Raw genomic sequence first — 22,697 nt, forward strand, 5'->3', positions numbered from 1 at the left:
TAACAGGAACACAGGAGAGCATCTCTAGACATGTGACCAAGGCAAAGGCAGAGACCATCTGGACTGGACGACTTAAGTAGGCAGGACTGACGAGCAGGATATCAACAGGTGAGTCACTGAGGAGAGATAGGAGCTGCCAATTAGCCGACAGCTGAGCGGCCAGCTTAGAGAAGCAAGGGCTGAGCCCAGCCCTGACACAAAGGTAGTGTTGGAATTCCACTTTAAGCTTTCCATACACTGCTTGGATTTCAAGCATTGCTGGGCCCTGCGGACACCCTCTGGCTCCACAAATTTGGACTGAGAAATCAAAGTGAACCACATCCATAAAACTAAAATGCCTAACTAACCGGAAGCCTAACTAAAAAACTAACATATGTGCAATATATACAAGGAGAGAAACAGAGGTCACACGGAATACCGGAGATGCAAGGAATGGGGGGAACCAGGACTGGGATCAGGAACAAGGTGAGCAGATATAAGGCAGCAAGGTACAGGATGTAGGGCAAGAGCAAGATCAGTAGCAGAATAAATGGCAAGCAGCATCTGACTTAGCACAGCAAAGCAAAACACTGATGCAAAGTGTACTAGCAGAGGAAAGACTAAATACCCTCCCAGCAACCAGAATAAGGTGGAGACTTATTACTGCTGGCTGCTGGGAGACACCGGCTGGTGAACACTGGAACTACAACTTTCTGCTCTGGTTAGCACAGTGCCACCAGCAGTTGACCCAGGCCTGACACCCACTCTATTTATTGTGGATGGAGAAACTGATAGATTCCTTGCTTGGAAAGTTTACCGTGTATGGCCATCTTTATTTAAGAAATTCATCTGCCATTCTGTGATCTATAGTTCCATTGTTAAAGCGGTGGTACACTTTTGGAAAACAAAAGACAAAAAATGTCCTCCTGCAAGGTAATAACATAATGTGTTAGTATGCATTGCATGCTTGCACATTATAAAAGACTTGCCTTCAAACGAAGCCCTCCAGGGCTTCCATCTACACTCGGTCTTAAGTCCGGGTTCGCGGGCTCCGGCCGCTGGATCAGCCAAGCTGCGATGACGTCACTCCTGCGCACATGTGGTCACGGCACAGAGCTCTGAAGGAATGGCATGAGTATGCCGTACCTTCAGAGTGCATGTGCCAGTGACATCCCTGGCTGCCAAACAAGCGAATATCTCCTAAACGGTGCATGTTTAGGAGATATTATTTTACCTATAGGTAAACCTTATTATAAGCTTACCTGTAGGTAAAAATCACAGAAGGGATTTACTACCACTTTAAAGTGTAAAAATTACAACTTGTATATTTTCTGAATTGAAGCAGGACTGTTGGACACAGTGGGGTTGATTTACTAAAGGCCAATAGACTGTGCACCTTGAAAGTGCAATTGCACGCTGCAAGTGCAGTTGCTCCAGAGCTTAGTAAATGAGGTAAAGCTTCACTTTGCAAAGAATACCCAATCACATGCAAGGAAAATAAAAAAAACAGCATTTTTGCTTGCACATGATTGATTGATGAAAGTCAGCAGAGCTTCTGCTCATTTACTAAACTCTGGAGCAACTGCTCTTGCCGTGTGCAACTGCACTTTCCAAAGTGCACAGTCTTTTTGCCTTTAGTAATTCAACCCCAGTGTGTACTTTCCTTTTATTTCTGAAAACATCTGTGCAGGGATAGAGTCTGGGAATGGTGTGTGTGTGGTGGAGGAAGTAAGGCCTGGCTGTCCCTGGTGATGCTTTATTGAGCGATTCTCATAAAAAGCTCATTTTCACAGCAATATAAGATGTTAAGCTGTTTATATTGTAATTTCCAGGCAGTAAGCAGGGGACCATTACATGTGTAACAGTGCCTGTATAACAGACAAGCTATAACGAAGACCATTACAAAGCACAGGGTCCTTCATCTTCAACGTCTTTCCACTGTAATGCATGAGAAACTTTCCATTGCCCTAGATTAGTTTTAGGACTGCTGCCACCAGAGTTGATTTATGAAAAACGGCCATTAGCTACCAGCCATGTTCTGTCCTTTTTTTTTCCCCCAGTGATTGAGGAAGTGTAAGCATGTGTCTGCTTGTTCTGGGCAATATTCCATTCTTGCTTTCCTCCATTGCCACTGTTATGTAAATTCTCAATAGATGTATATACATGGTTCATGTCAGAAAAGAAATCCTGTACTAAGAAAAATCCTGGAACTGTCATCTTTTTATCGGATTTAACACTTTCTAATGCTTCCAACACAAATGTTTATATGTATAGTTCTGTATGAGTAAAGTGGCAAGGCAAGCACTGAAAGTGCATCATCATGTCAGGAAGTCTCAGTGTTTGCCAGTTTCCTTCCTGAACAAGTCTAACGTAGGACATGAAAGAACAAAGGTTTCTGGTGAGGAAACTATACAAACTCACAAGCTTTTGTGATGAGAAAGACAAACACCCCTTCTTTACAAAACGTCTTGGTAATAGATTGTCCTTGGCACTACTGGCCATGTTTCTATTATATAAGGTAGTTGAAAACGTAAAAAAAGTTTGGCTTTTAGTCCTCTATACACAAAGGACATATTTTCATGAATATACAGGTACCTAGAACCTTCAACATCTCTAAGGCCCCTTTCACCCAGGCGGTAAAAACAGGTGGTTGATTCATGTTACCCCTCCTCCCAGCTGCCCAACTGCAAGCAGTTATGGTGGCACTCGGATGAGTACACATTGCTGCAGCTGTGATGCTTTGTATTGCGCGGTGGAAATGTTAACTCTGCATGCAGAGTTCAACTGGTTCACAGTTGCGGCACGGTTCTGCAGTTCAAAATTGCAGTTCGGCAATAATAAAAAAAAAAAAGCCATCAAGAGGTAGCAGCATTGCTCCCGAATGCCTGTAAACCTCCTTTCCTTGTCCCTTGAGAAGCAATCATGGCACAAATACAGCAGAGTCAAGAGTGGAAAACAACAAAGAGATTTGGGTCTGAACAACATATAATAGAAGTGTTTTGCAATAAAGGGGTAAAGGGAAAAAATGAAACTAAAGCTCACATCTATGTAGTGCAAGGACCAGTCTATTTGGATTTAAGTTCAATGGATAGTTTAGAAGGCCCTTATATTGTGTAGTTTTGGTAAATCTAAAGGTTATAGTACAGCGATTGTATAATCAATTTGTAACGTGAGCCTAAGCCAAAATCACTGATATATGATTCATGCATATTCACTTAAACCTTGCAAGATGCTTCTGCTATTAACACAAACAGTTATATGAATATATACCATTTACTCATGGTAGTTGGTTCCAGAAGTTAGAAGATGATGTTACAGTATATAACATAGCAGGTCAGCAGCAGTCAAGTCCAATCAGGGCGTTCCACAGAGGCATGTTTTCCACCACTGTCCCCTCAAGGGACATCTGGATCAGCAAGGCTAAATAACAGTTTGGTAGTGTCTCTTTTATGGCAGATAAAGAGCCATAACTATGCGAACATTTGCTAATGGTAGTTGTTGAAACAATAGCAATCTCAAGCATATATTGTAAAGCAATGTGGATTTATATTCATATTTTAATATGTAGAAAGTCCATATCAAATTTGGACACATTCCAGTCACCAGGGCAGGACTTAGGGTGGTGGGGGCCCCTGGGCTGGAGTCACTTTCGGGCCCTACCCTTCTATACGTATGCACAGCTCTATAAAACAGAAATAGAAAAGGACAAGGTGCGCCAGACTCAGTGCAGTATTAAAGAACTTCTGTTTAATTGGACAAGACAAAACAGTCAAATGGCTACTCACAAAAGTAGATAATATATAAGCGTATAAGTGGGGGATACTGTACTGGTATTCGTCCTGGGTCCACGATTAATAAAAGCAATAAAAATGGATAAAATGATAATTACCGTATTTATCGGCGTATAACACGCGCCAGCGTATAACACGCACCCCGAGTTTAGGAGGGAATTTTAAGGAAAAAAACTTTTAGGAGGGAAGTTTAAGGAAAAAAACTTACATTTAAATGCCCATCAATGCAGTCTTATCAGTGTCCATCCGCAGCCTTGTCAGTGTCATTGCTGCCTTGTCATTGCAGCCTTTTAGTTTAAAAATGGTGCCGCCGAGATACAGAGCTGGCTTTCGGCCGCTCTCTGCCGCTCTCAGCGGCTTTCAGAACGGGGAGAGCCCGTCAAGCCCAATGGAAAGTCCGGCCCTGCCAGTCACTAGGGATCACACTTTTGTTGAGGAGTTATCTGATTAATACAAAACGGTTAACTGGTTAATCATTTTTATTTCAAACCATACATACCATATTACATATATGAACTGCAATTCAGCACATCTTTACAAAATAGGACTTGAATCATTTGAGGAAGTAATATGCATTAGGCAGGCCCTTTAAAATGAACAGTAAATGGCACTGTGAGGCACTAGGGCCTGAAGAGTCAAAGTTGATTTACTAAAGACAATAGGCTGTTCACTTTGCAAGGGAATTTTCCCCAGAGCTTAGTGCATGAGGTGAAGCTCTGCTGACTTCAATCATCCAATCATGTGTAAGCGAAAAAAGTTTTCTTACTCATGACTTGCAAAGTGAACAGCCTATTCATCTTTAGTAAGTAAACCCCCAAATTTTGTGAAATGGGAGATAAGGTGAATATAAGGTCCAACCAAACAATAAAAAGTGTGCTATACTTGTGCTAGGTATAAGTTAATAAGTAATATATAAAGAGACACAATAAAAGTACATTAAACATATGATGAGTTCATCCTAAATTGACATATCTGTGCAAATAAAGTCCATATAAAATGTGCAAACACTGTGCAAAAAATATATACAGCGGGTAAAATAAGTATTAAACACATCACCATTTTTGTAGGTGAATAGATTTCTAAAGGGTCTATTGACATTACATTTTCACCACATGTCGGTAACAACCCATGCAATCCATACATACAAAGAAACCAAAACAAATAAGTTCAGAAATTAAGTTAGGCATAATCTTGAAGGTTCCGTGGGCCTCTTCTATGAACTCTGATCGTTAGTTCTTTCTGTAGATTTTCAATTGGATTTAAGTCAGGTGATTGGCTGGGTCATTCTAGCAGCTTTATTTTCTTTCTTTGAAACCAAGTGAGTTTCCTTGGCTTTGTGTTTGGGATCATTGTCTTGCTGAAATGTCCACCCTTGTTTCATCTTCATCATCCTGTTAGATGGCAGCAGATTTTTATCAAGAATGTCTTGGTACACTTTTTTCATTCATCCTTCCTTCAATGATATGAAGATTGCCAGTACTGTATGTTGAAAAACAGCCCCACACCCTTTGATGTTCCCACCTCCAAACTTCACTGTTGGTATGGTGTTTTTGGGGTGATGTGCAGTGCATTTGACCTCCAAACATGGTGTATATTATGGCATCCAAAAAGTTCAATTTTGCACTATATTCTCCCAGTATTTCGCAGGCTTGTCTAAATATTGTACATCAAAGTTTAAATGAGCTTTTACATGCTTTTTCTTCAGCAATGGAGCCTTGTACTGTATGGTGAGGGTGCATACAGGCCATGGCCGTTGAGTGCATTACTTATCATTTTCTTTGAAACAATTGTATCTGCTAATTCCAGGTCTTTCTAAAGCTCTTCACAATTGGGCATTGGCTCTATGACAACTCTTCTGATAATTCATTTCACTCCTGTGTCAGAAAACTTTCGAGGACCACCTGATCATGGCCGGTTTATTGTGAAATTGTGTTCTTTCCACTTCCCGGATTATGGCCCCAACAGTGCTCAATGGAACATTTAGAAGTTTAGAAATCCTTCTGTAACAAATGCCATCAGTATGTTTTCCAACAATAAGGTTGTGAAGGTTTTGAGAGAGCTCTTTGCTTTTACCCATGAGACACCTTTTTATAGGCCATCAGTTGAGACTGAACCAGCTGATATTAATTTGCACTGACAAGGGGCAGGATTGCTTTCTGATTACCGATAGATTTCAGCTGGTGTCTTGGCTTTCCGTGCCTTTTTGCATTGCAGCCATATATACCACCATCTTGCATGCAAAGGTTCCACAATCTCCTAAGCCAAGATAGACTCCATGGAGGTAGTTAAAGTACAGAGGAAGATTTACATAGTGTAGTATTTCACCAAAATTTTAATAAAATAATCATATCACACTTACAATTTTGAATAAATTACACAGTATGTGCTGCAACCAGCCAGCAGGTCAAAACGGTCAGGCCGACTTGCAGAATAACGTCACATGTGAGGCCTCGCAACGTTGTTCGGTAGATGCTGGTCTCCGTTTTGATCTGATTGAGTTTTTATTGTATTTGTTTTACTTTGTTTTTTGTCACTGTTTACAGTTTTTTTTTTTCTGCAAGGGCACAAATATTATCTTGGGTTTACTATGTGAATATAAGGCTGGCCAGGGGCTAGGGACAGATGGGTTAAAACTTGAGTGCAACTGCAAAGTATAATTACAACTTAAAGTATAACTAAAGGCAAAACTTTTGTATTAGTTTTGGATAGAGTTTTAACTAGATTCACTCTCTCTATTTGTCCTGTTTACCATTATCATTGAAAGAGAAAGTAAAAAAATCCCAAATTTTGGGTTGTCCCCAGAAAAGTAATAGAGGGAAAATGTTCCAATGGCGACACTACTTCTGGAGACCTGGGGGTCCCCAAGGAATTTCCTTAATTTGCTGGGATTTCCTCTCACTTAAGCCTCGTACACACGCTTATTTTAATGGATGACCGAACGTCCGTTTTTTGTGGCATACTCATGTCGAAAATGAAGAGGTTACTCACAATACGAACATTTTCGTACGACAGAATACAATGTCAGAAGTGACGTAATGTGTTGAATAGTTTTGTATGTAGTCTTTTGTTTCTGAGCATGCGTCTTGCTCTTACGATTTTTTTCGTATGAAAACCGTACTAATGAAACGAAAATCATACGTTGAGTTCACATCAGAAAAAAATTTTATAGTCTGCACATCCAGCTTTTCTCTGACGAAAAAAGCAAAATCGGCTGTCGAATGCTGCATACTAACTATCCGAAAATGGGCAGACAGGTCGTCGTACTAATTTTTCAATCCGATTTTCATATTGTGTGTACGGGCCTTTAGTGTTTGGCTATGGGACAGGAGGTAAAGAGAAATTAGGCACAGATGGTGATACAAATCTGCCAGGGGTTACAACTATGGTTGCCACCTCATCCCTTTAAAACCGAACACATATGAATTACACAGGTTCTGTGGCTGATTAAGGTGGTAATTAAACTCACTTGGTGCCTTATCTGCATTTAATTAGCCTCAGAACCTGAGTAATTCAAAGGTGTTTGGGTTTAAAGGGATGAGGTGGCAACTCTAGTTACAACCCTTCCTTGCTCTATCCAAAATGAAAATAAAAAACATTTTGCCTATAGTTCTACTTTAAACTATTAATTAAAATTGCCATAAATATTCCAGGCTCTGGGGTTCGTTGTTGGCCAGCCCCCCTGTAATCAGGTCTTTTCCTTTGTGTCTGTTTTGCTTCCTTACTCCCTATTGATAACCACCCCCTTCTAGCTTAACCCTTTTCTGAAAATAATGGACACTTTATAAACATATCTCATGGCTTGGGGTCCTTAACAGAAGCATGACAAGTGAGCTGTTAGTCACAAATGTGAATGACACCGAGCTGTGGGTAAAGGTTATGTACTTGATGCAATCATGATTTCCTATAAGGGATGTACCACCTTTTGCCTTGTATTACTCCCCTCTCCATTAAAGACGAGCATGGGCGTCCTCCAAACTCATGCCTTAACCCGAGTCTTTCCCTGCCTAGAAGCTCTTGCGAGATTAGGAAATGATCCAGCCCATGCTCACCTCAAGTCTCACTATGATGTGCATCGCGACTTAAATGCTTTTGTGATGTGCCAGAAATACAGAATTAAAAAAACATAAACATAACTGTCACTTTGTGATTGCTTAGGACCTCTCTGGATCATCTCTGGATCTGCTGATCATTTTAACATGTAGGTTTTACTGCAGGTAACCTATGTCCATATGTTTTTTCATCATATGCTCAGTTTAAATGATATAAGAGAGTGAATTATATAATATATTGAGTTGCTGCCAAATATATATAAAAAAGGTGTTTGTAAGGTATTAATTTGACCTTTTTACCCACAAGATGTGTCAAGTGGCCATAGATCCTTAAGGTGGATATAAACCCAATATCATCCTTTCTAAACTACTGCCATAGGGGTTATCTATAAGGATATACATGCCTCCTGCATGTATCTTTACCTGTCAAATGTCTTCCCTCTGTCTGTTATGAGAGCTGAAAAACTGCAGATTCTGTGGGTGGGTCTGTTGTCTGGAGCTCGGTGGGTGGAGTCGTGATGTCAGTAGACTCCCCGCCCACCTCTACACTCCTTGTCAATATGCATTTTCTCCTGTGTATTTCTAACTGAACTTCTGGTATGATCTCTAACATCCAGTGAAAAGACAGGAAAGTAACCACATGACTTCAGCATGCCAAATCATGCTGAGGTGTGGAACAGCCAATCCTTGCAGAGCTGCTGAAGAATGGAGTGGGGGTGGGAATTAAAAAATCATGCCTGTGTCTTAGGCTGTCACTCACAGCAAGGGGGAGGATTTGACAAAGTTTTTGTCAGTTTGTCAAGATTTCTCTCACTGAACAATAAAAGAGGATTGCTCAGAGATGGATTAACTCTGTGTGGCAAGACTGGGCTCAAATGATAGGAAATCTTATACTCTACAGTATGATATATAAAAAATAAATAAATAAATACATTTTCGGGTTTACATCCACTTTAAGCCCCATACGCACTATCAGATTCTGTTGATTGTTTCTTCAGATTTATCAAAACCATATAATATGAGGTCAATTTGTATACAATCAGGCAGGCCCTTGCACTTACGGTAAATCTGAAGACAAAAATCAGTAGAAAATCTGATAGTGTGTATGGGGCTTTAGAGTAACATTACAGACTTAAATGCATCTAATGGCCTGCCAACTTTTTTGTAGTTAGGCCCCTTTCACACTGGGGCGGGGGCGGTGTCGGAGGTAAAGCGCCGCTATTGTTAGCGGCGCTTTACCGTCGGTATTCTGCCACTAGCGGGGCGGTTTTACCCCCCGCTAGCAGCCGAGAAAGGGTTAAAAACCACCACAAAGCGCCTCTGCCGCGGTGTCCCATTGATTTCAATGGGCAGGAGAGGTTTACACACCGCTCCAAAGATGCTGCTAGCAGGACTTTTTTTTACCGTCCCGCTAGCGCTCCGCTCCACTGTGAAAGCCCTTGGCGCACTTTCAGGTCGGTTTGCAGGCGCTATTTTTAGCGCAATAGCGCCTGCAAACCGCCCCAGTGTGAAAGGGGCCTTATGCCGCGTACACACGGTCGGACTTTTCGTCTACAAAAGTCCAACGGACGCTGACGGACTAAAGCTGGCTGGTAATCCGATCGTGTGTGGGCTTCTCCGGACTTTCAACGGACTTTTTTAGCCTCAAATCCGACGGACTTTAGATTTGAAACATGCTTCAAATCTTTACGTCGTAAGTACGACGGACCCCGAAATCCGCTCGTCTGTGTGCTAGTCCGACGGACAAAAACCCATGCTAGGGCAGCTATTGGCTACTGGCTATGAACTTCCTTATTTTAGTCCGGTGTACGTCATCACGTACGAATCCGTCGGACTTTTGTGTGGTCGTGTGTAGGCAAGTCCGTTCGTAAGAAAGTCTGCCGCAAGTCCGCCGAAGGTACGTCGGAAGTATGTCGGACAGGCTGTCGGACTTTTGTAGACGAAAAGTCCGACCGTGTGTACGCATTAGTGTTTCCAGTGAACCATGCAGACACACAATTGCACTACAGTCTTCTGTCCTTCTATAGTCACTAGGAGATTCTATGGTCCCTAAGAACCAAATATGTTACAGCACAATAATAAAACACAAGGGTAGCACTTGATCCACTCTCGCAGCAAGCAGGGAGGCTCACAGCTGTGATAACACTATCATTAAAGCAGAATTAATTACTGGGGAATCCCTTCCTAATGACTCTAATCAGTCTTCCTGTTCACCTGCTTCCCTTTAATTACAGTTTTCCTATTTATTTGTAATGATTATTCCCTAGACTATATCTACAAATCACTCTTAGCTTTGGACAATCGGTTTTCTGTACCCTGTTGCATAAAATTAATAATATTTTACTACCTTTTTATTGTCCATATTAACTATTGTATTGCCTTTTGTTGTGCTAAATAATGAGAACAGTGATGCTAATTTTAGTGTGACAGATACATTTCCTCATCTAAAATAAAAGGCATTGCAGGATTTGGGTTGTATGCATGCAAACCAGAGAAAGGGAAGAGAACGTGTCCATATTGCTGCTTCAGTGCTCTCCCTCTCTCCCTGGACATTGCGCCTATCAAACATGGCAGTTTTGTATTAAGGGTGGGTGGAACCCAATAGGGAACTAAGAAATTAGTTCCCCATAAAGTCTGCCAGGCTGTTGATTGATGGCACATGGCAGTGGGTGGGTCCCAAGCCACAATTCAGTCCAATATTGGCTTTCGCCCACTGTCATGCGCTGTCAATCAAAAATAAGGCGGACCTTATGGGGAACCAGTCTCTCAGTTCCCCATCAGGCTCCACCCAGCCAGTGACGCAAGTCATTTCCCAAATATGGACATTTGGATATTAACATCATCACTATTCCTGTCTCTTTTGTTTACATTTAGTTTTTGACCAGGGAATCTCCCAACTGGCAGCTGAATGTGGCCAGGAATACAGTACAGTGCAGGAAACTTTCACATTCACAAAATCTTCCTGGCACAGACATTCTCCACTCTGAGTACTGGTGTATCTCTGTATGCCAGTTCAGAGCTGGTCTTAATTACCCCTAGTTTTCCGGTAATTCTTTAAAAATCGTTCACTGCCATAGTGACGATGCAACCAGCTGAAATTGTTGCCTGTCAGTAATGCTACCAAGACTGGTGCAAATGCCAAACTAGCAGGCTGTAACCTCTACATTTGCTTTTGCAAAGAAAATTGGTCTCTTTACTCCCAAGTAATACATCCTTTCTTGTTGTTTGTAAGAATGTGGAGATCTTCTTTAGCTCCTGTGTGGTCCCAGATTCTTGGACAGTATTGTTGTTGCAAGGAGCTGTTGATGGTGACTTTTATGTTAACTGCCTTTGGCTCAGTGAGTGTATTCATAAAGGCAAAAGACGGTAACCAGTGGCAGGCAGTCGAATGCCAATAAGACACCAGAGGATTTCCATTTGTAGTATTATCTCTTTTTTTGGAAGTGTCTATAGCTAGATATTGTATATTCAATTCCTGAATATTTCTGAAAATCCGTTGAAAATAAACACACTTACAGTAAATTTCCAGTGGACTTTTTGAGACTCGTTATGCTTCATCATTCTGATATTTGCCTCCATCACTTTCAACTCTGAAAAAGGAAGAAAGTTGTGTGATTTCCATTCAGGGCAGCGGAAGCTTCATTTATTGAAGACATGCTTTAACTCACTGACCAACAACTGTTCAAATGATTTAAAGTCTCCCATCATTCTCCATGAGGATCAGATCACACAAAAAATGTTCTCAGCTTTCCTCTACACCCTTCTCATGTTGTCAGTGTGAACACCTCTACTTTACCCCTAAAGGATTACCCTCACCTCTAAAACCATGTATCCATCTTATGTCAACACAGAAGGCCCTACTAAGAAGGCAATATGCAAATCAGCTATCTTCATTTATTAGTTCTCAATACTCTGCACTGAAAGATGAATTCAGACTGGTCTCTGTGGGTTGCTACGCAACATTGGTGATAGTCCTGCCTTAATAAATAAACCCAACTCTTTTTACATTGTTGTATTATCTTCTATTCTGTTTGTGTGTGTGTGTATATGTGTATATATATATATATAATATACAGTTTATATTTTGTTTCAGATAATCAGTAAGCCTATTTAGCAATTTACCATTTCATCATGAAATTGACGCTGCTGTTGTTGATCCTTTTTCTAAAAACACCATTTGCTTGACTAAAGTTTTCATTTAAAATTTTGAGCCACTGACCAAAAATAGGTAAGAAATTCGGACTTTTCGGATATTCAAACCTGATTTCTATTTTATTTCATGGTGTTATTAGAGGTTTGCAAGAACAGCAGGTGTATCAATGCATTGATGCATGTTAAAAGGAAATCTATGGACACAACATACACCTTCATTTTATAACACCAACATTGTAAAAGCAATACAACAATACTTTTAATAATCCAATATAAACTTACTTGAAAAATGTCCTTTCATGTTGTGATTGCTGCCTGTCTGATGGTCATCTCTTTCCACATCTTCCTGGATTCCCTGCATGCTTTGCAGCTTCTCCTCTTCTGTTTAGTTTCAACTTCTAAGGACTACATATCCAATGGTACTTTGCTGCCTGCACAGTGATTGCCGTACTGACTCTGCCGCCTGAAACTCCTCCTCTCAGCACCTCTGTCTGTAGTTCAGAAGATAGGCTCCATGAAATGTGTGATACAGCAGTGCCTACTCACAAGGCATAGTGAATATTACTCAAGAAATTAAATATGTGGGGATCTTCACAAAATAAGTTTGCAAACTTCAAAATCATTCAGATGAATAGGAGTAAGAAGCAAGAAATAACTGAAATACAATGTGGAAAGTAATATATATTCTTTCATTTTAACCAGATATATGCTTTAAGGCATCCTCTGAGCAAAATTTAAAGTGGTTCTAAAGACTGACGGTTTTTTACCATTATGCCTTCTCTACATTCCATTAGCTCCCACTGCTGTCAATCACAGCTCACAGCCAGTGAGGAAGGAGCAGGGGGCAGGGCTGAGCCCCGCTCTGTGTGTATTATGGACACACAGAGTAGGGCTTAGGAGCAAGCGCGCACTAGTACCCCCATAGCAAACGGCTTGTTATCAGGACTGCTCTGTGCAAAATCATTGCACAGAGCAGGTAAGTATAACATGTATTTTGTTTAAAAATAAACCAGACCTTTAATATCACTTTAAATACTAGTATTCTGTAATAGTGAGAAGCTGTAACATAGTGCCCCCTAATTCTTTAATGGTTTACTTTAATATTACTACATGATAGTTTTTTTAAAATAAGGAAGTAGTAATGCTTCTGGTTGTTATGTGATGCTAAGGTCTGAAATGGAAGACATTTGTGTCTCTGTATAGCTGCAATAATATATTGAGGAAGAGTCACTGTTATGCCAGTTAAAGGTTAAAGCTGCGGCACATCTTGATGCACAGCTGTTGGTATCTGTCTTCATGACAGCATTCCAGCACTGTGTGTCAGGAATGGCTCAGTGCCGTGGCATCCATGCCTAATATGCCCCATTATGGTGCACAAAGGTACTGCTGTATTTTGGAGGTTTAGTAAGTGGGTGTGAGGCCCAAATGAGTTCAGCAATGAGTAATAACCACTGTTTAACATTCACATGCCCATGCCCACAGTTATTATAATGCTGAGCCCTACCAAAAGCTTCAACTGTAAATAATGTGTTATGCTGATGCTTTTTGGACATGTGTTGCTCTCAAGGGATTTCTCCCCACCGAGCCAGGAAAGAGCTAGCTTAATAAAATGTTATGTGAGGGTGTTAGCATTTGTTCATTTTCATTTCCTTTTCTTAGAGAACATCTGTATTTAAAGCCTAATTCCAGGTTAATTTTTTTTGGACTGCACTACTTACCTTGTGTAGTATCTGTCTGGGAAATTAGTTCTTTCCTCCCTCCTTTTGTGGCCATGAACATCTCTTGTGGCTGTGGCCATAAGAACTTAGCCCATCTGCAGCTCCTCTACACAGGGCCAGGTGACACCCTACATCATCCACCCATCAGCATGCTGGCTGTCATAGACATGCCCGTTGTAGTATTAGCATTCCAAGGGGGTTTTATCATCATGGCACAAATGTGTGCTAATGCATCCCGATGGCTAAAACTGCCCACAGATTTTTTTTTTTTTGTTCAAATGAAAAAATTATGCAATAAAAGATTCCTCCATCCACACAAATGAGGTGGCTGCAGTCATTGTTCGGTTGAGAATTTTTACACCTGGCTCCTTCGATTTTCATATCGAAGTTTGTCAAGCCAGGTGGTGCTGACACCCATGGCTCGAATTTCAACAGAAATCAGCCAAAATTTGAGCCATGTATGGCCAGCATACTGCCCCCTCCCTCTGCCCTGTGTCTTTCTGGTTTTTACAGTTGGTTTGTTATTAAAACACTGGGACTGTTATATGACTATAAAATGCAGACACTTGCACTTCGTAAATAGTAAGTGTGTGGAAGGCTGATTTGAGCTTCTACCAAATAGCAGGATATGTAGTTGTGATGAACCATCAGATACCCAGCCTGGGTGCCTCCATAAAGATACCGCTTCCTCCACTCTGGAACAATTAACCAGGTATTATAGCTGAGAATTGCACCCAGCAACTAGATGACAGTAGGTGTAAACTGAAACTGACTTTATTGTAAACTCACTCAGAATATATACCACACAAAATCAGATAAGAGCGTGATCATTAGGGGTGTTGAATATAATCGCAACATCAATGCATTGCGATTCGGACGTTCGCAATGCTGCACCGATGCTGCAAGCCTGCCGAATCAATTGTTGATGACATCATCCGTCGCTCTGCTCCATGCAGTGCAGTGCTCTGCCTCTCAGGGAGAAACACAGAGGTAGGGCCTGCATGGTGGTTAAAGCCCCCTCTCCTCCCCTTCACTGAAGAAGAAAGTCAGCTGATGGGCTGACAGCCAGTACAGTGCAGGAGGAGGGGCTTGAGGAGTCCCGACATGAGGAGAGGCTTCACTGGAGGCACGGAACAGGGAAACACACTGAGCAGCATGGAGTAGGGGGAATTGACTAACACCGAGAGCAGGTAAGTGCCAGTGTCCCTGATCGCATCCATCTACTACCATCACCCCTCTGCCTGATCCAACCATCCGTCTGCCTGTTCCCTCTGCCTCTGATACCACCATCCTTCTGCCTGTGATCCCACCATCCGTGTGCCTGATCCCTCTGCCCCTGATCCCACCATCCCTCTGATTACACCATCTGTCTGCCTGATCCCTCTGCCTCTGATCCCACCATCCATCTGCCTGATCCCACCATCTGTCTGCCTGATCTGACTATCCGTCTGCCTGATCCCTCTGCCTCTGATCCCACCATTCGTCTGCCTGATCCCTCTGCCTCTGATCCCACTATCCATCTGCCTGATCCCACCATCCCTCTGCCTTATCCCAGCCATCCCTCTGCCACTGATCCCACCACCCCTCTGCCTGATCCCATATATCCCTCTGCCACTGATCCCATCTATACCTCTGCCACTGATTCCACCACCCCTCTGCCTGATCCCATCTATCCCTCTGCTCTGCCACTGATCCCATCTATCCCTCTGCCACTGATCCCATCTATCCCTCTGCCATTGATCCCATCTATCCCTCTGCCACTGATCCCAACCCTCCCTCTGCCTTTGATCCCAGCCATCCCTCTGCCTCTGATCCCAGCCATCCCTCTGCCTCTGATCCCAGCCATCCCTCTGCCTCTGATCCCAGCCATCCATCTGCCTCTGATCCCAGCCATCCCTCTGATCCCAGCCATCCCTCTGCCTCTGATCCCAGCCATCACTCTGCCTCTGATCCCAGCCATGCCTCTGACCCCATCCATCCCTCTGCCTCTGACCCCATCCATCCCTCTGCCTCTGACCCCATCCATCCCTCTGCCTCTGACCCCAGCCATCCCTCTGCCTCTGACCCCAGCCATCACTCTGCCTCTGACCCCAGCCATCACTCTGCCTCTGACCCCAGCCATCACTCTGCCTCTGACCCCAGCCATCACTCTGCCTCTGACCCCAGCCATCACTCTGCCTCTGATCCCAGCCATCACTCTGCCTCTGATCCCAGCCATCACTCTGCCTCTGATCCCAGCCATCCCTCTGCCACTGGAGATAAATTTAGTTTTTCTGACTGCTTGAATTTTTGGATAAAAAGTTTTTACCCATGCGCACTTGCACAGTATTTGTGATGCATCGTGATGCATTGCGGAATCAAACTGAATCGTGGACAGGATAATCGTAATCAAATCGAATCGTGAGCCAGTGAAGAAGCGCACCCCTAGTGATCATATTATCCTAAACAATGCAAACTGTAAACAATAATATCAGTACATCTAATGAACAGCTAACACATAGACATAAATGCATAAACATCCGACAATGGTTCGGTAACAAGGTAAAGTGGACACCATGCTAGTCACATCTTCAAGAGGATTAGCAGACAGACAGGAACAATAGGTGACTCAATTAACAATGGGGATTCACACCTAAGGGGCACACAATGGGGAATTGCACAATGAGAGAAAGACACTTTAATAAACTGATTACACATAACAGCAGGAGACACTAGTATCAAGTTTTTTTCAGCTTATTATATTAACATCTATTCTGAGTCTCTGAGTCTAGGGGAGGAGGGGCAGTCATTGCTGATTTGATCACATAGACCCCAAATCTGTATACAGGTCCTAGGTTCCCAGAGCCTGTGTGTTTTGGAGAGGCATGGACCTGAATCCCAAGCAAAACCACTCTAAAAGGTCCCCTAGGCACATACCTCTTAAAGAATAGAGCCCCCTCAAAATCCAGGGCCCATGGTCAGTAGGCAAGAAGCTACCCTGCAGTCCCCTCCCTTGGAAATTTGTTGAAAGGATTGCTTAGAGGCTGTCTCATAGGACAGCCTCTAAGCAGTCTCTTTAGCAATCCTGCCACTGGTGATTTGACTCTAGCAGCAGAATCAGTCTAACCTGTCAGTGAAGCCTTTCAAAACAAAATATGAGGCTATGAAAACAATAAGGATCAGTTTTTAAATGGTGTGGTCCTCATTCATGTACAATTCTGTGCGGTGCGATTTTCAGTCCATTTGAATGGGCTGAAATCGCACTGGATCGCATCAAAAGTAGTGCATGTACTACTTTTCAAAAACATACTGCACCAAATCATATGGTACTGCGGTACCAGTTGCGGCCGCTCCATTAGGGGCGCCTCCCCCCAATCCATGCGCCTGGCCCCTAATCTACATGGAGGCGCCGGACGCATGGATTTCTATGGGGTTTTTTTTTTTGAAGCACATGATTAGAGCCTGAGGCTCTAATTTGGCTTCAAAAAAGGGTGGGCACTGAGCCCCGAGCCCACCCACTTGTGTAACAATAGCGAATTACTATTCGCTCATTTCTTCCTGCTTCTCCTTTCAGCCAATCAGGAAGCGGGTCTTAAGACCCGATTGGCCGAGAGGAGAAGCTACCAAATTGGCCAGGAGCAGGGGGGAGGCACTGAGGAGTGAGGAGGAGACGCAGAGGGAAGCCACGGAAGCTGCCTTGAATGGGGTAAGTGCAGGGCTGATGGACGGACGGATGATCGACCGAGCGACGGGGGGAGTTTGACTGACTGACTGATAGGGGGGGTGGCCTTGGGGGTTTTGACCGATCGACTGAATAAAAGGGGGGGGTCGGGTGGTTTGCTTGCCACCCCCCCCCCCATCAAAAATTAGAGCACAAACTGCCACTGTGCAGTACCATGCGATCTGATGCAGGCAAACACACTGCATTCAGGGTGTGGTTAGGAACACATTGACGCTCGCAGCAGATCACACACTGTGCGTTTTTTTAAATGCGGTGCGGAAAACATGCACAGAATACAGGTTTCCCGCACCATGTTATGGTGTGGACGAGCCCTAAAGCCCTACTCCAGCCAAGGTAGTTTTCTTTTTTGGATAGAGTACAGAAGGGTTGCATATCCCCAAGCATTAGGGACAGAAATGATGGTAATTGGTGTCATGGCTATCTTTTTTTTTTATCATTTCTTTGTTTATGGCAGTGAGTATACAGCGATTAGCAAGATACAACATACTGTACAATTCAACACAGTACACAAATATTGATGACTTAAAGTGGTTGTACACGCTGTACAACCACTTTTACCTACAGGTAAGCCTATATTAAGGCTTACCTGTAGGTGCTTGAAATACCTCTTAAACCTCCATGGTTTAGGAGATATTTACAAAAAAGCCGAGCGCCGATAACTATGACGCATGCGCTGATGTCTACTGCGCATTTTAGAAAGGGCAGCTCATGCCGTTTACTAATAGGGGTCATGTCGTGACTGGCAGCTCCCGCGTGCATGCGTGGGAGTGACGTCACGTGACTCCGGCCAGTAACAGAGCCGGAGTTCGCGGCCCCGGAAGGAAGAGGGGTGAAGATGGACGCTCCCTGCTAGTGGGGACAACGGTGACATCGCGGGCTTCGGTTTCAGGTAAGGGACACATAATGGGCGACTATGCGACGCATAGTCGCTCATTATGCTTTACCTTTGCAGAGAAATAAAGAGGAAGTAGAACCCACCAGGGTTCTACTTCCTCTTTAATGCACAGGTGTCAAAGAACCAGCCAGGCCGATGTTTATAATAAGATACACTAAAAGCAGGACTATAGTCACTAGGCTGTCCTACTATCAATTAGCTGACAGCCAGGTAACAAAACAGACAGAAATAGCCTTGTGTTTTATTCCAAAATTGAATTTACTTCTTTCAATAGTTCTGTAAACTGCAATACAATCAGAGAAATTTTGAATTACAATATGTATTACATGTGACACTTTGCGAATAAGTACAACATCAAATATTACTATACAGAAAGCTGATAGTTATATCATATATCAAACACATACCAGTGCAGTCCAAGTGTAAAATGTACTTTAGGAAATAATAAATAGACTTACAGGCATTTGTGTATCTAGAGGCAAATTTGAAGACCTTCACTTGTCTTCATCAGAACTAAAATGGCTTCTGTAACTGAGGTAAAAACTTTATGTTGTTCAATGAGAAACTTTATTAACAAAGGCAAGACTATCCTGTTAGGATCTGAACTGCAATTGCAAGAGGCAACCACCAGGTGTGCTCAAAATGATAGTCCTATAGACAATTCTATAGTACAGTCACATTCTATCCAGCGCAGCAGTGTCCCGGAGCTCCCCACCAACCGCTGTCATCTGTGGCTGGATCAGCTTTCAGCAGTGGCGGCCCGTCCATACAGGGAGCAGTAGCGCCGCCCCCCTAATCCATGCGTCTGGCCCCCTAATCTACATGAGGGACACCGGACGCATGGATTCCAATGGGTTTTTTTTTTTTTTTAAGAAGCAAGTGATTAGAGCCACAGGCTCCAATAGGCTTCAAAAAAGGGTGGGCACTGCGCCCCAAACAAATCCAGTTGTGTGACAATAGCGAATTAATATTCGCTATTTTCTTCCTGATTCTCCTCCCGACCAATCAGGAAGTGGGTCCTGAGCCGAGAGACAAAGTGATCCTATTGGCCACCGAGGAGGAGAAGGGAGGAGAACAGGAGGAGGAGACGCAGGGTGAAGCCGCCGCCAAGAGGAAGCACTGCCCACAACCTAGATGGGGTAAGTGCGGGGCTGGTGACAGCCCAACCGGGTGGGGGTGCCTGTGACCCGACTTGGGTGGATTGTTTGCCACCCCCCCACAAAAAATATACCACCAGCCGCCACTGGCTTCCAGGTACCGATCTTCTGCCATTTTGATTGGCCTGGCTGAGATGACGTCACTCCTGCGCATGTGCAGGAGTTCATTCATCACGGCATAGCTGAAATTTGTACAGGGTGTACAGGCAGGTAACTGAACCTTAATGTAGGAGAAACACAATATGTCTCTTCTGCATTAAAATCCTGTCTCTTTGCTAATTTTTTCCTTACATAAAAGTCCACTTTAAGATGAAACAGGTCAAAACCAAAACATAGTCTGGTTTGTAGCATAGCTTGAGTATTGGGAATGGAGCAATCTCGCTGACTATACATTTCTGGGGGGGGTTTTGGCTGTGTTAACTAAGTTAAAATAGGAGGTGAAGGTGTGAAAAGGGGGTAGGGGGTAAGCAGATGAGATATCGAGGTAAGAGAGAGGTTATAAAGTTCTCTATAGTTAGGGGAAGGGGGAGAGTCACTGAGGGATAGCTGGCTTCATGTTGGTAGGTCTGGTGAAAGACATACTGTAAGGGACAGTATCAGCCCTCAGGAAGGGAGGGGGTAGTAGATATAGGGGAAGAAGCGTGTGCCCTAATTCTGGCCCGATAGGAGTCATTTTCCTTCACTCAAAAAGGAATAATGGTGCCAGTAAAACCTTGTCTTATTGAATACCTCAGATCTGTGTTGTTGAGCATGAGTTAAATCCTTCATTCTCTCAATGCCCTTTACTTTGTTAAAGCAGACCTTCTGTCATTTTTTTCAACTTTCCATCTATTAAATCTTCTGCCCTTGTTGTTTTAACTTTGGATAGTAAAACATTTTTTTTCTCCCAGTAAATGCCTTATACAGCCCACTTCCTGTTTCTTGTCCGGTAAAAAAGCCTAGACTTGTGACATCATGCCCAGCTCTCTCTCACTCTCTTGAGAGTTTGCCAGGAAGGACGGGGGGTGAGTCATAAGAGGGCCAATGAGAGCTGCAGGGCTGCAGAGCTGGAGGTGTGCCTCTGTGTGTCTGTGTAAATCCAGGAAGTGAACAGGCCATAGCTTCAGCTCCCCACAGTTAAAATGGTTGCAGTCAGACTTAGTGGAGGGAGATTTGTGCAGCATATTTGGCAAGTACAGAATCACAGTATATATAAAATAATATGCAAAGTGGTTAAGGGGAAGCTTCAGAATGGCAAAGATGTTTTTTATCACACATTACGTGAGCAGACTGCAGTTCCTCTTTAAGCCAGAGTTGAACGGAGGAAGGGGAATCTTCTCTCCAACATGTCAGGATGCACGCTTTAGCTGGATTCACTAAAACAATCTTTTGTCTCCCATCAGTAAGGGGAAATGTCTCCAACAGGAATACAGACAGCAATAAAACCTTATAGATGTTCCAACATGTTTTACTCTGTCAAAAAATAAGAACACAGCTTTGGCGGGATTGTACTTTTTTATTTATACTTCATTATATAGCAGGATCAAAAGGAATGGTGATTAAGTCAAGGTGTAACTCTAGCCAAAATGTGTTTTGACTAGAGTGGGGAAGGATTAGAACCGGGTTTTTATTCCTGCGTGTGTCCCCATTGTTGTCCACAAATGGTAAAACCCATTTAGGTGACACATCCCCTCATTTTGGTAAGGTTTCCTCTCATTTCCTATGGTATGTCCAGGATGGGAACTGAAGAGGACTTCCACTTAAATTATACAAGTAATAGAATTATTTATTCATTTCCATACCATTTACATTCTAGACTTTCTGATGCTTGTTTGATTGTAGCCACCTTGTGTGGTTTAGGAGTTGAGTGAGTGTGAAATATTTAGTGCACAGGAGCTGCTAGACGACATGTTATGCTGAAGATGACAGTCAGTCATTTATATAAAACCATACTGGCTACTTTCATAAGAAATGTAATTGGAAATGTAACCTGACATGCACACATACAGCCTACATAAACAGCAATCCTGATTTAATGATAATCCATGAAACAATCGGAAGATTTACAATATTGGTTATCATTAAGTTGCACATCACTAAAATATATTTTTTCAATCCAAAGATTAAAGAGTTCAAATGGGGACATAAAAGATCCAGATTTTATGTATATTTTAACTCTGTTATGCCTCATTTCCACTGAGCGGATCGGTTCGGTGAAGTACGCTATTTTGGGTGTTTCCATTATGAAAGCGGCCCATAGAACCGAACCGTTCCATTCAGGGTCCTGCTTCAGATGCGGGGCCATAGAAAATGGAACGGTTCGTTTAGGGCGGAGCTACGATACATTACACTGATTGGTGGACGTGTGACGCCATGACGGCATTTTTTCTAAACCCACGTATGGCCCCTGTCGGTCCGTCTTGCAGTGGAAACGCTCGCCTGAATAGGCCGGACCATTCTAGGCCTTCCAAACCGATCCGACCCGAACCGATCCGCTCGGTGGAAACGAGGCATAAGTCATCTCTTTTAAGGAGCTACACTTGAATCATACATTGCACTCAAAAGGGGTTTCTCAAATGGCTTACTCTGAAGACAATTAGAACCCACTGGAGCTTATAGGGCTTTTGTTGACAGGAATTTTTTGATGTCAGACAAGTTTTGCATTCCCATACAGGTCAACAGAAATGCAAATTCTCCTTGAAGCAGGTCAACAGCAGGTTAAATGCACCTATCAAAGAATTTAGAAGCATCTCAAACTGCTAACTTCAACAGAGGCCCATAGAATTATGGTTTTGTTCACTTAAAGTTGTTGAAACATTTGTTGGACACAGCTGCATTTGTGTGACTACCAGTACAGGCATAAATAACATGGGATTCTCTTCTATATACTGTATAGCCTAAAGCAGGGGTCTCCAAACTTTCTAAACAAAGGGCCAGTTTATTGTCACTTTACGGGGGGGGGCGGACTGTTGCCAGTAGAAGTAAAAAATGCCCCCACATTAGTAAACAATGCTTCAGGCTTGGTGGTGAGTTAGAGTAAAAAAGTTACACAATACCAGTGGTAGCATGAGGAATAGTGCCCCTTCATCGGTATCAGTGGGAGGAGTAGTACCCTTTCCTTGGTGTCAGTGGGAGGAGTAGTACCCTTTCCTTGGTGTCAGTGGGAGGAGTAGTACCCTTTCCTTTGGGTCAGTGGGAGGAGTAGTACCCTTTCGTTGGTGTCAGTAGAAGGAATAGTGCCCGGTTATATCATAAT

General features: G+C 43.0%; 1 protein-coding gene across 4 annotated transcripts in view; it reads left to right on the plus strand.

The window, feature by feature from the left end:
• ITGA7 (integrin subunit alpha 7) overlaps window positions 1–22,697 on the plus strand; it is a 216,850-nt gene that overhangs the window by 70,528 nt on the left and 123,625 nt on the right. The window lies entirely within an intron of this gene.

The sequence above is a fragment of the Aquarana catesbeiana genome, linkage group LG02 (genome assembly GCF_042186555.1).
Source record: "Aquarana catesbeiana isolate 2022-GZ linkage group LG02, ASM4218655v1, whole genome shotgun sequence".
NCBI classification, from domain to species: domain Eukaryota; kingdom Metazoa; phylum Chordata; class Amphibia; order Anura; family Ranidae; genus Aquarana; species Aquarana catesbeiana.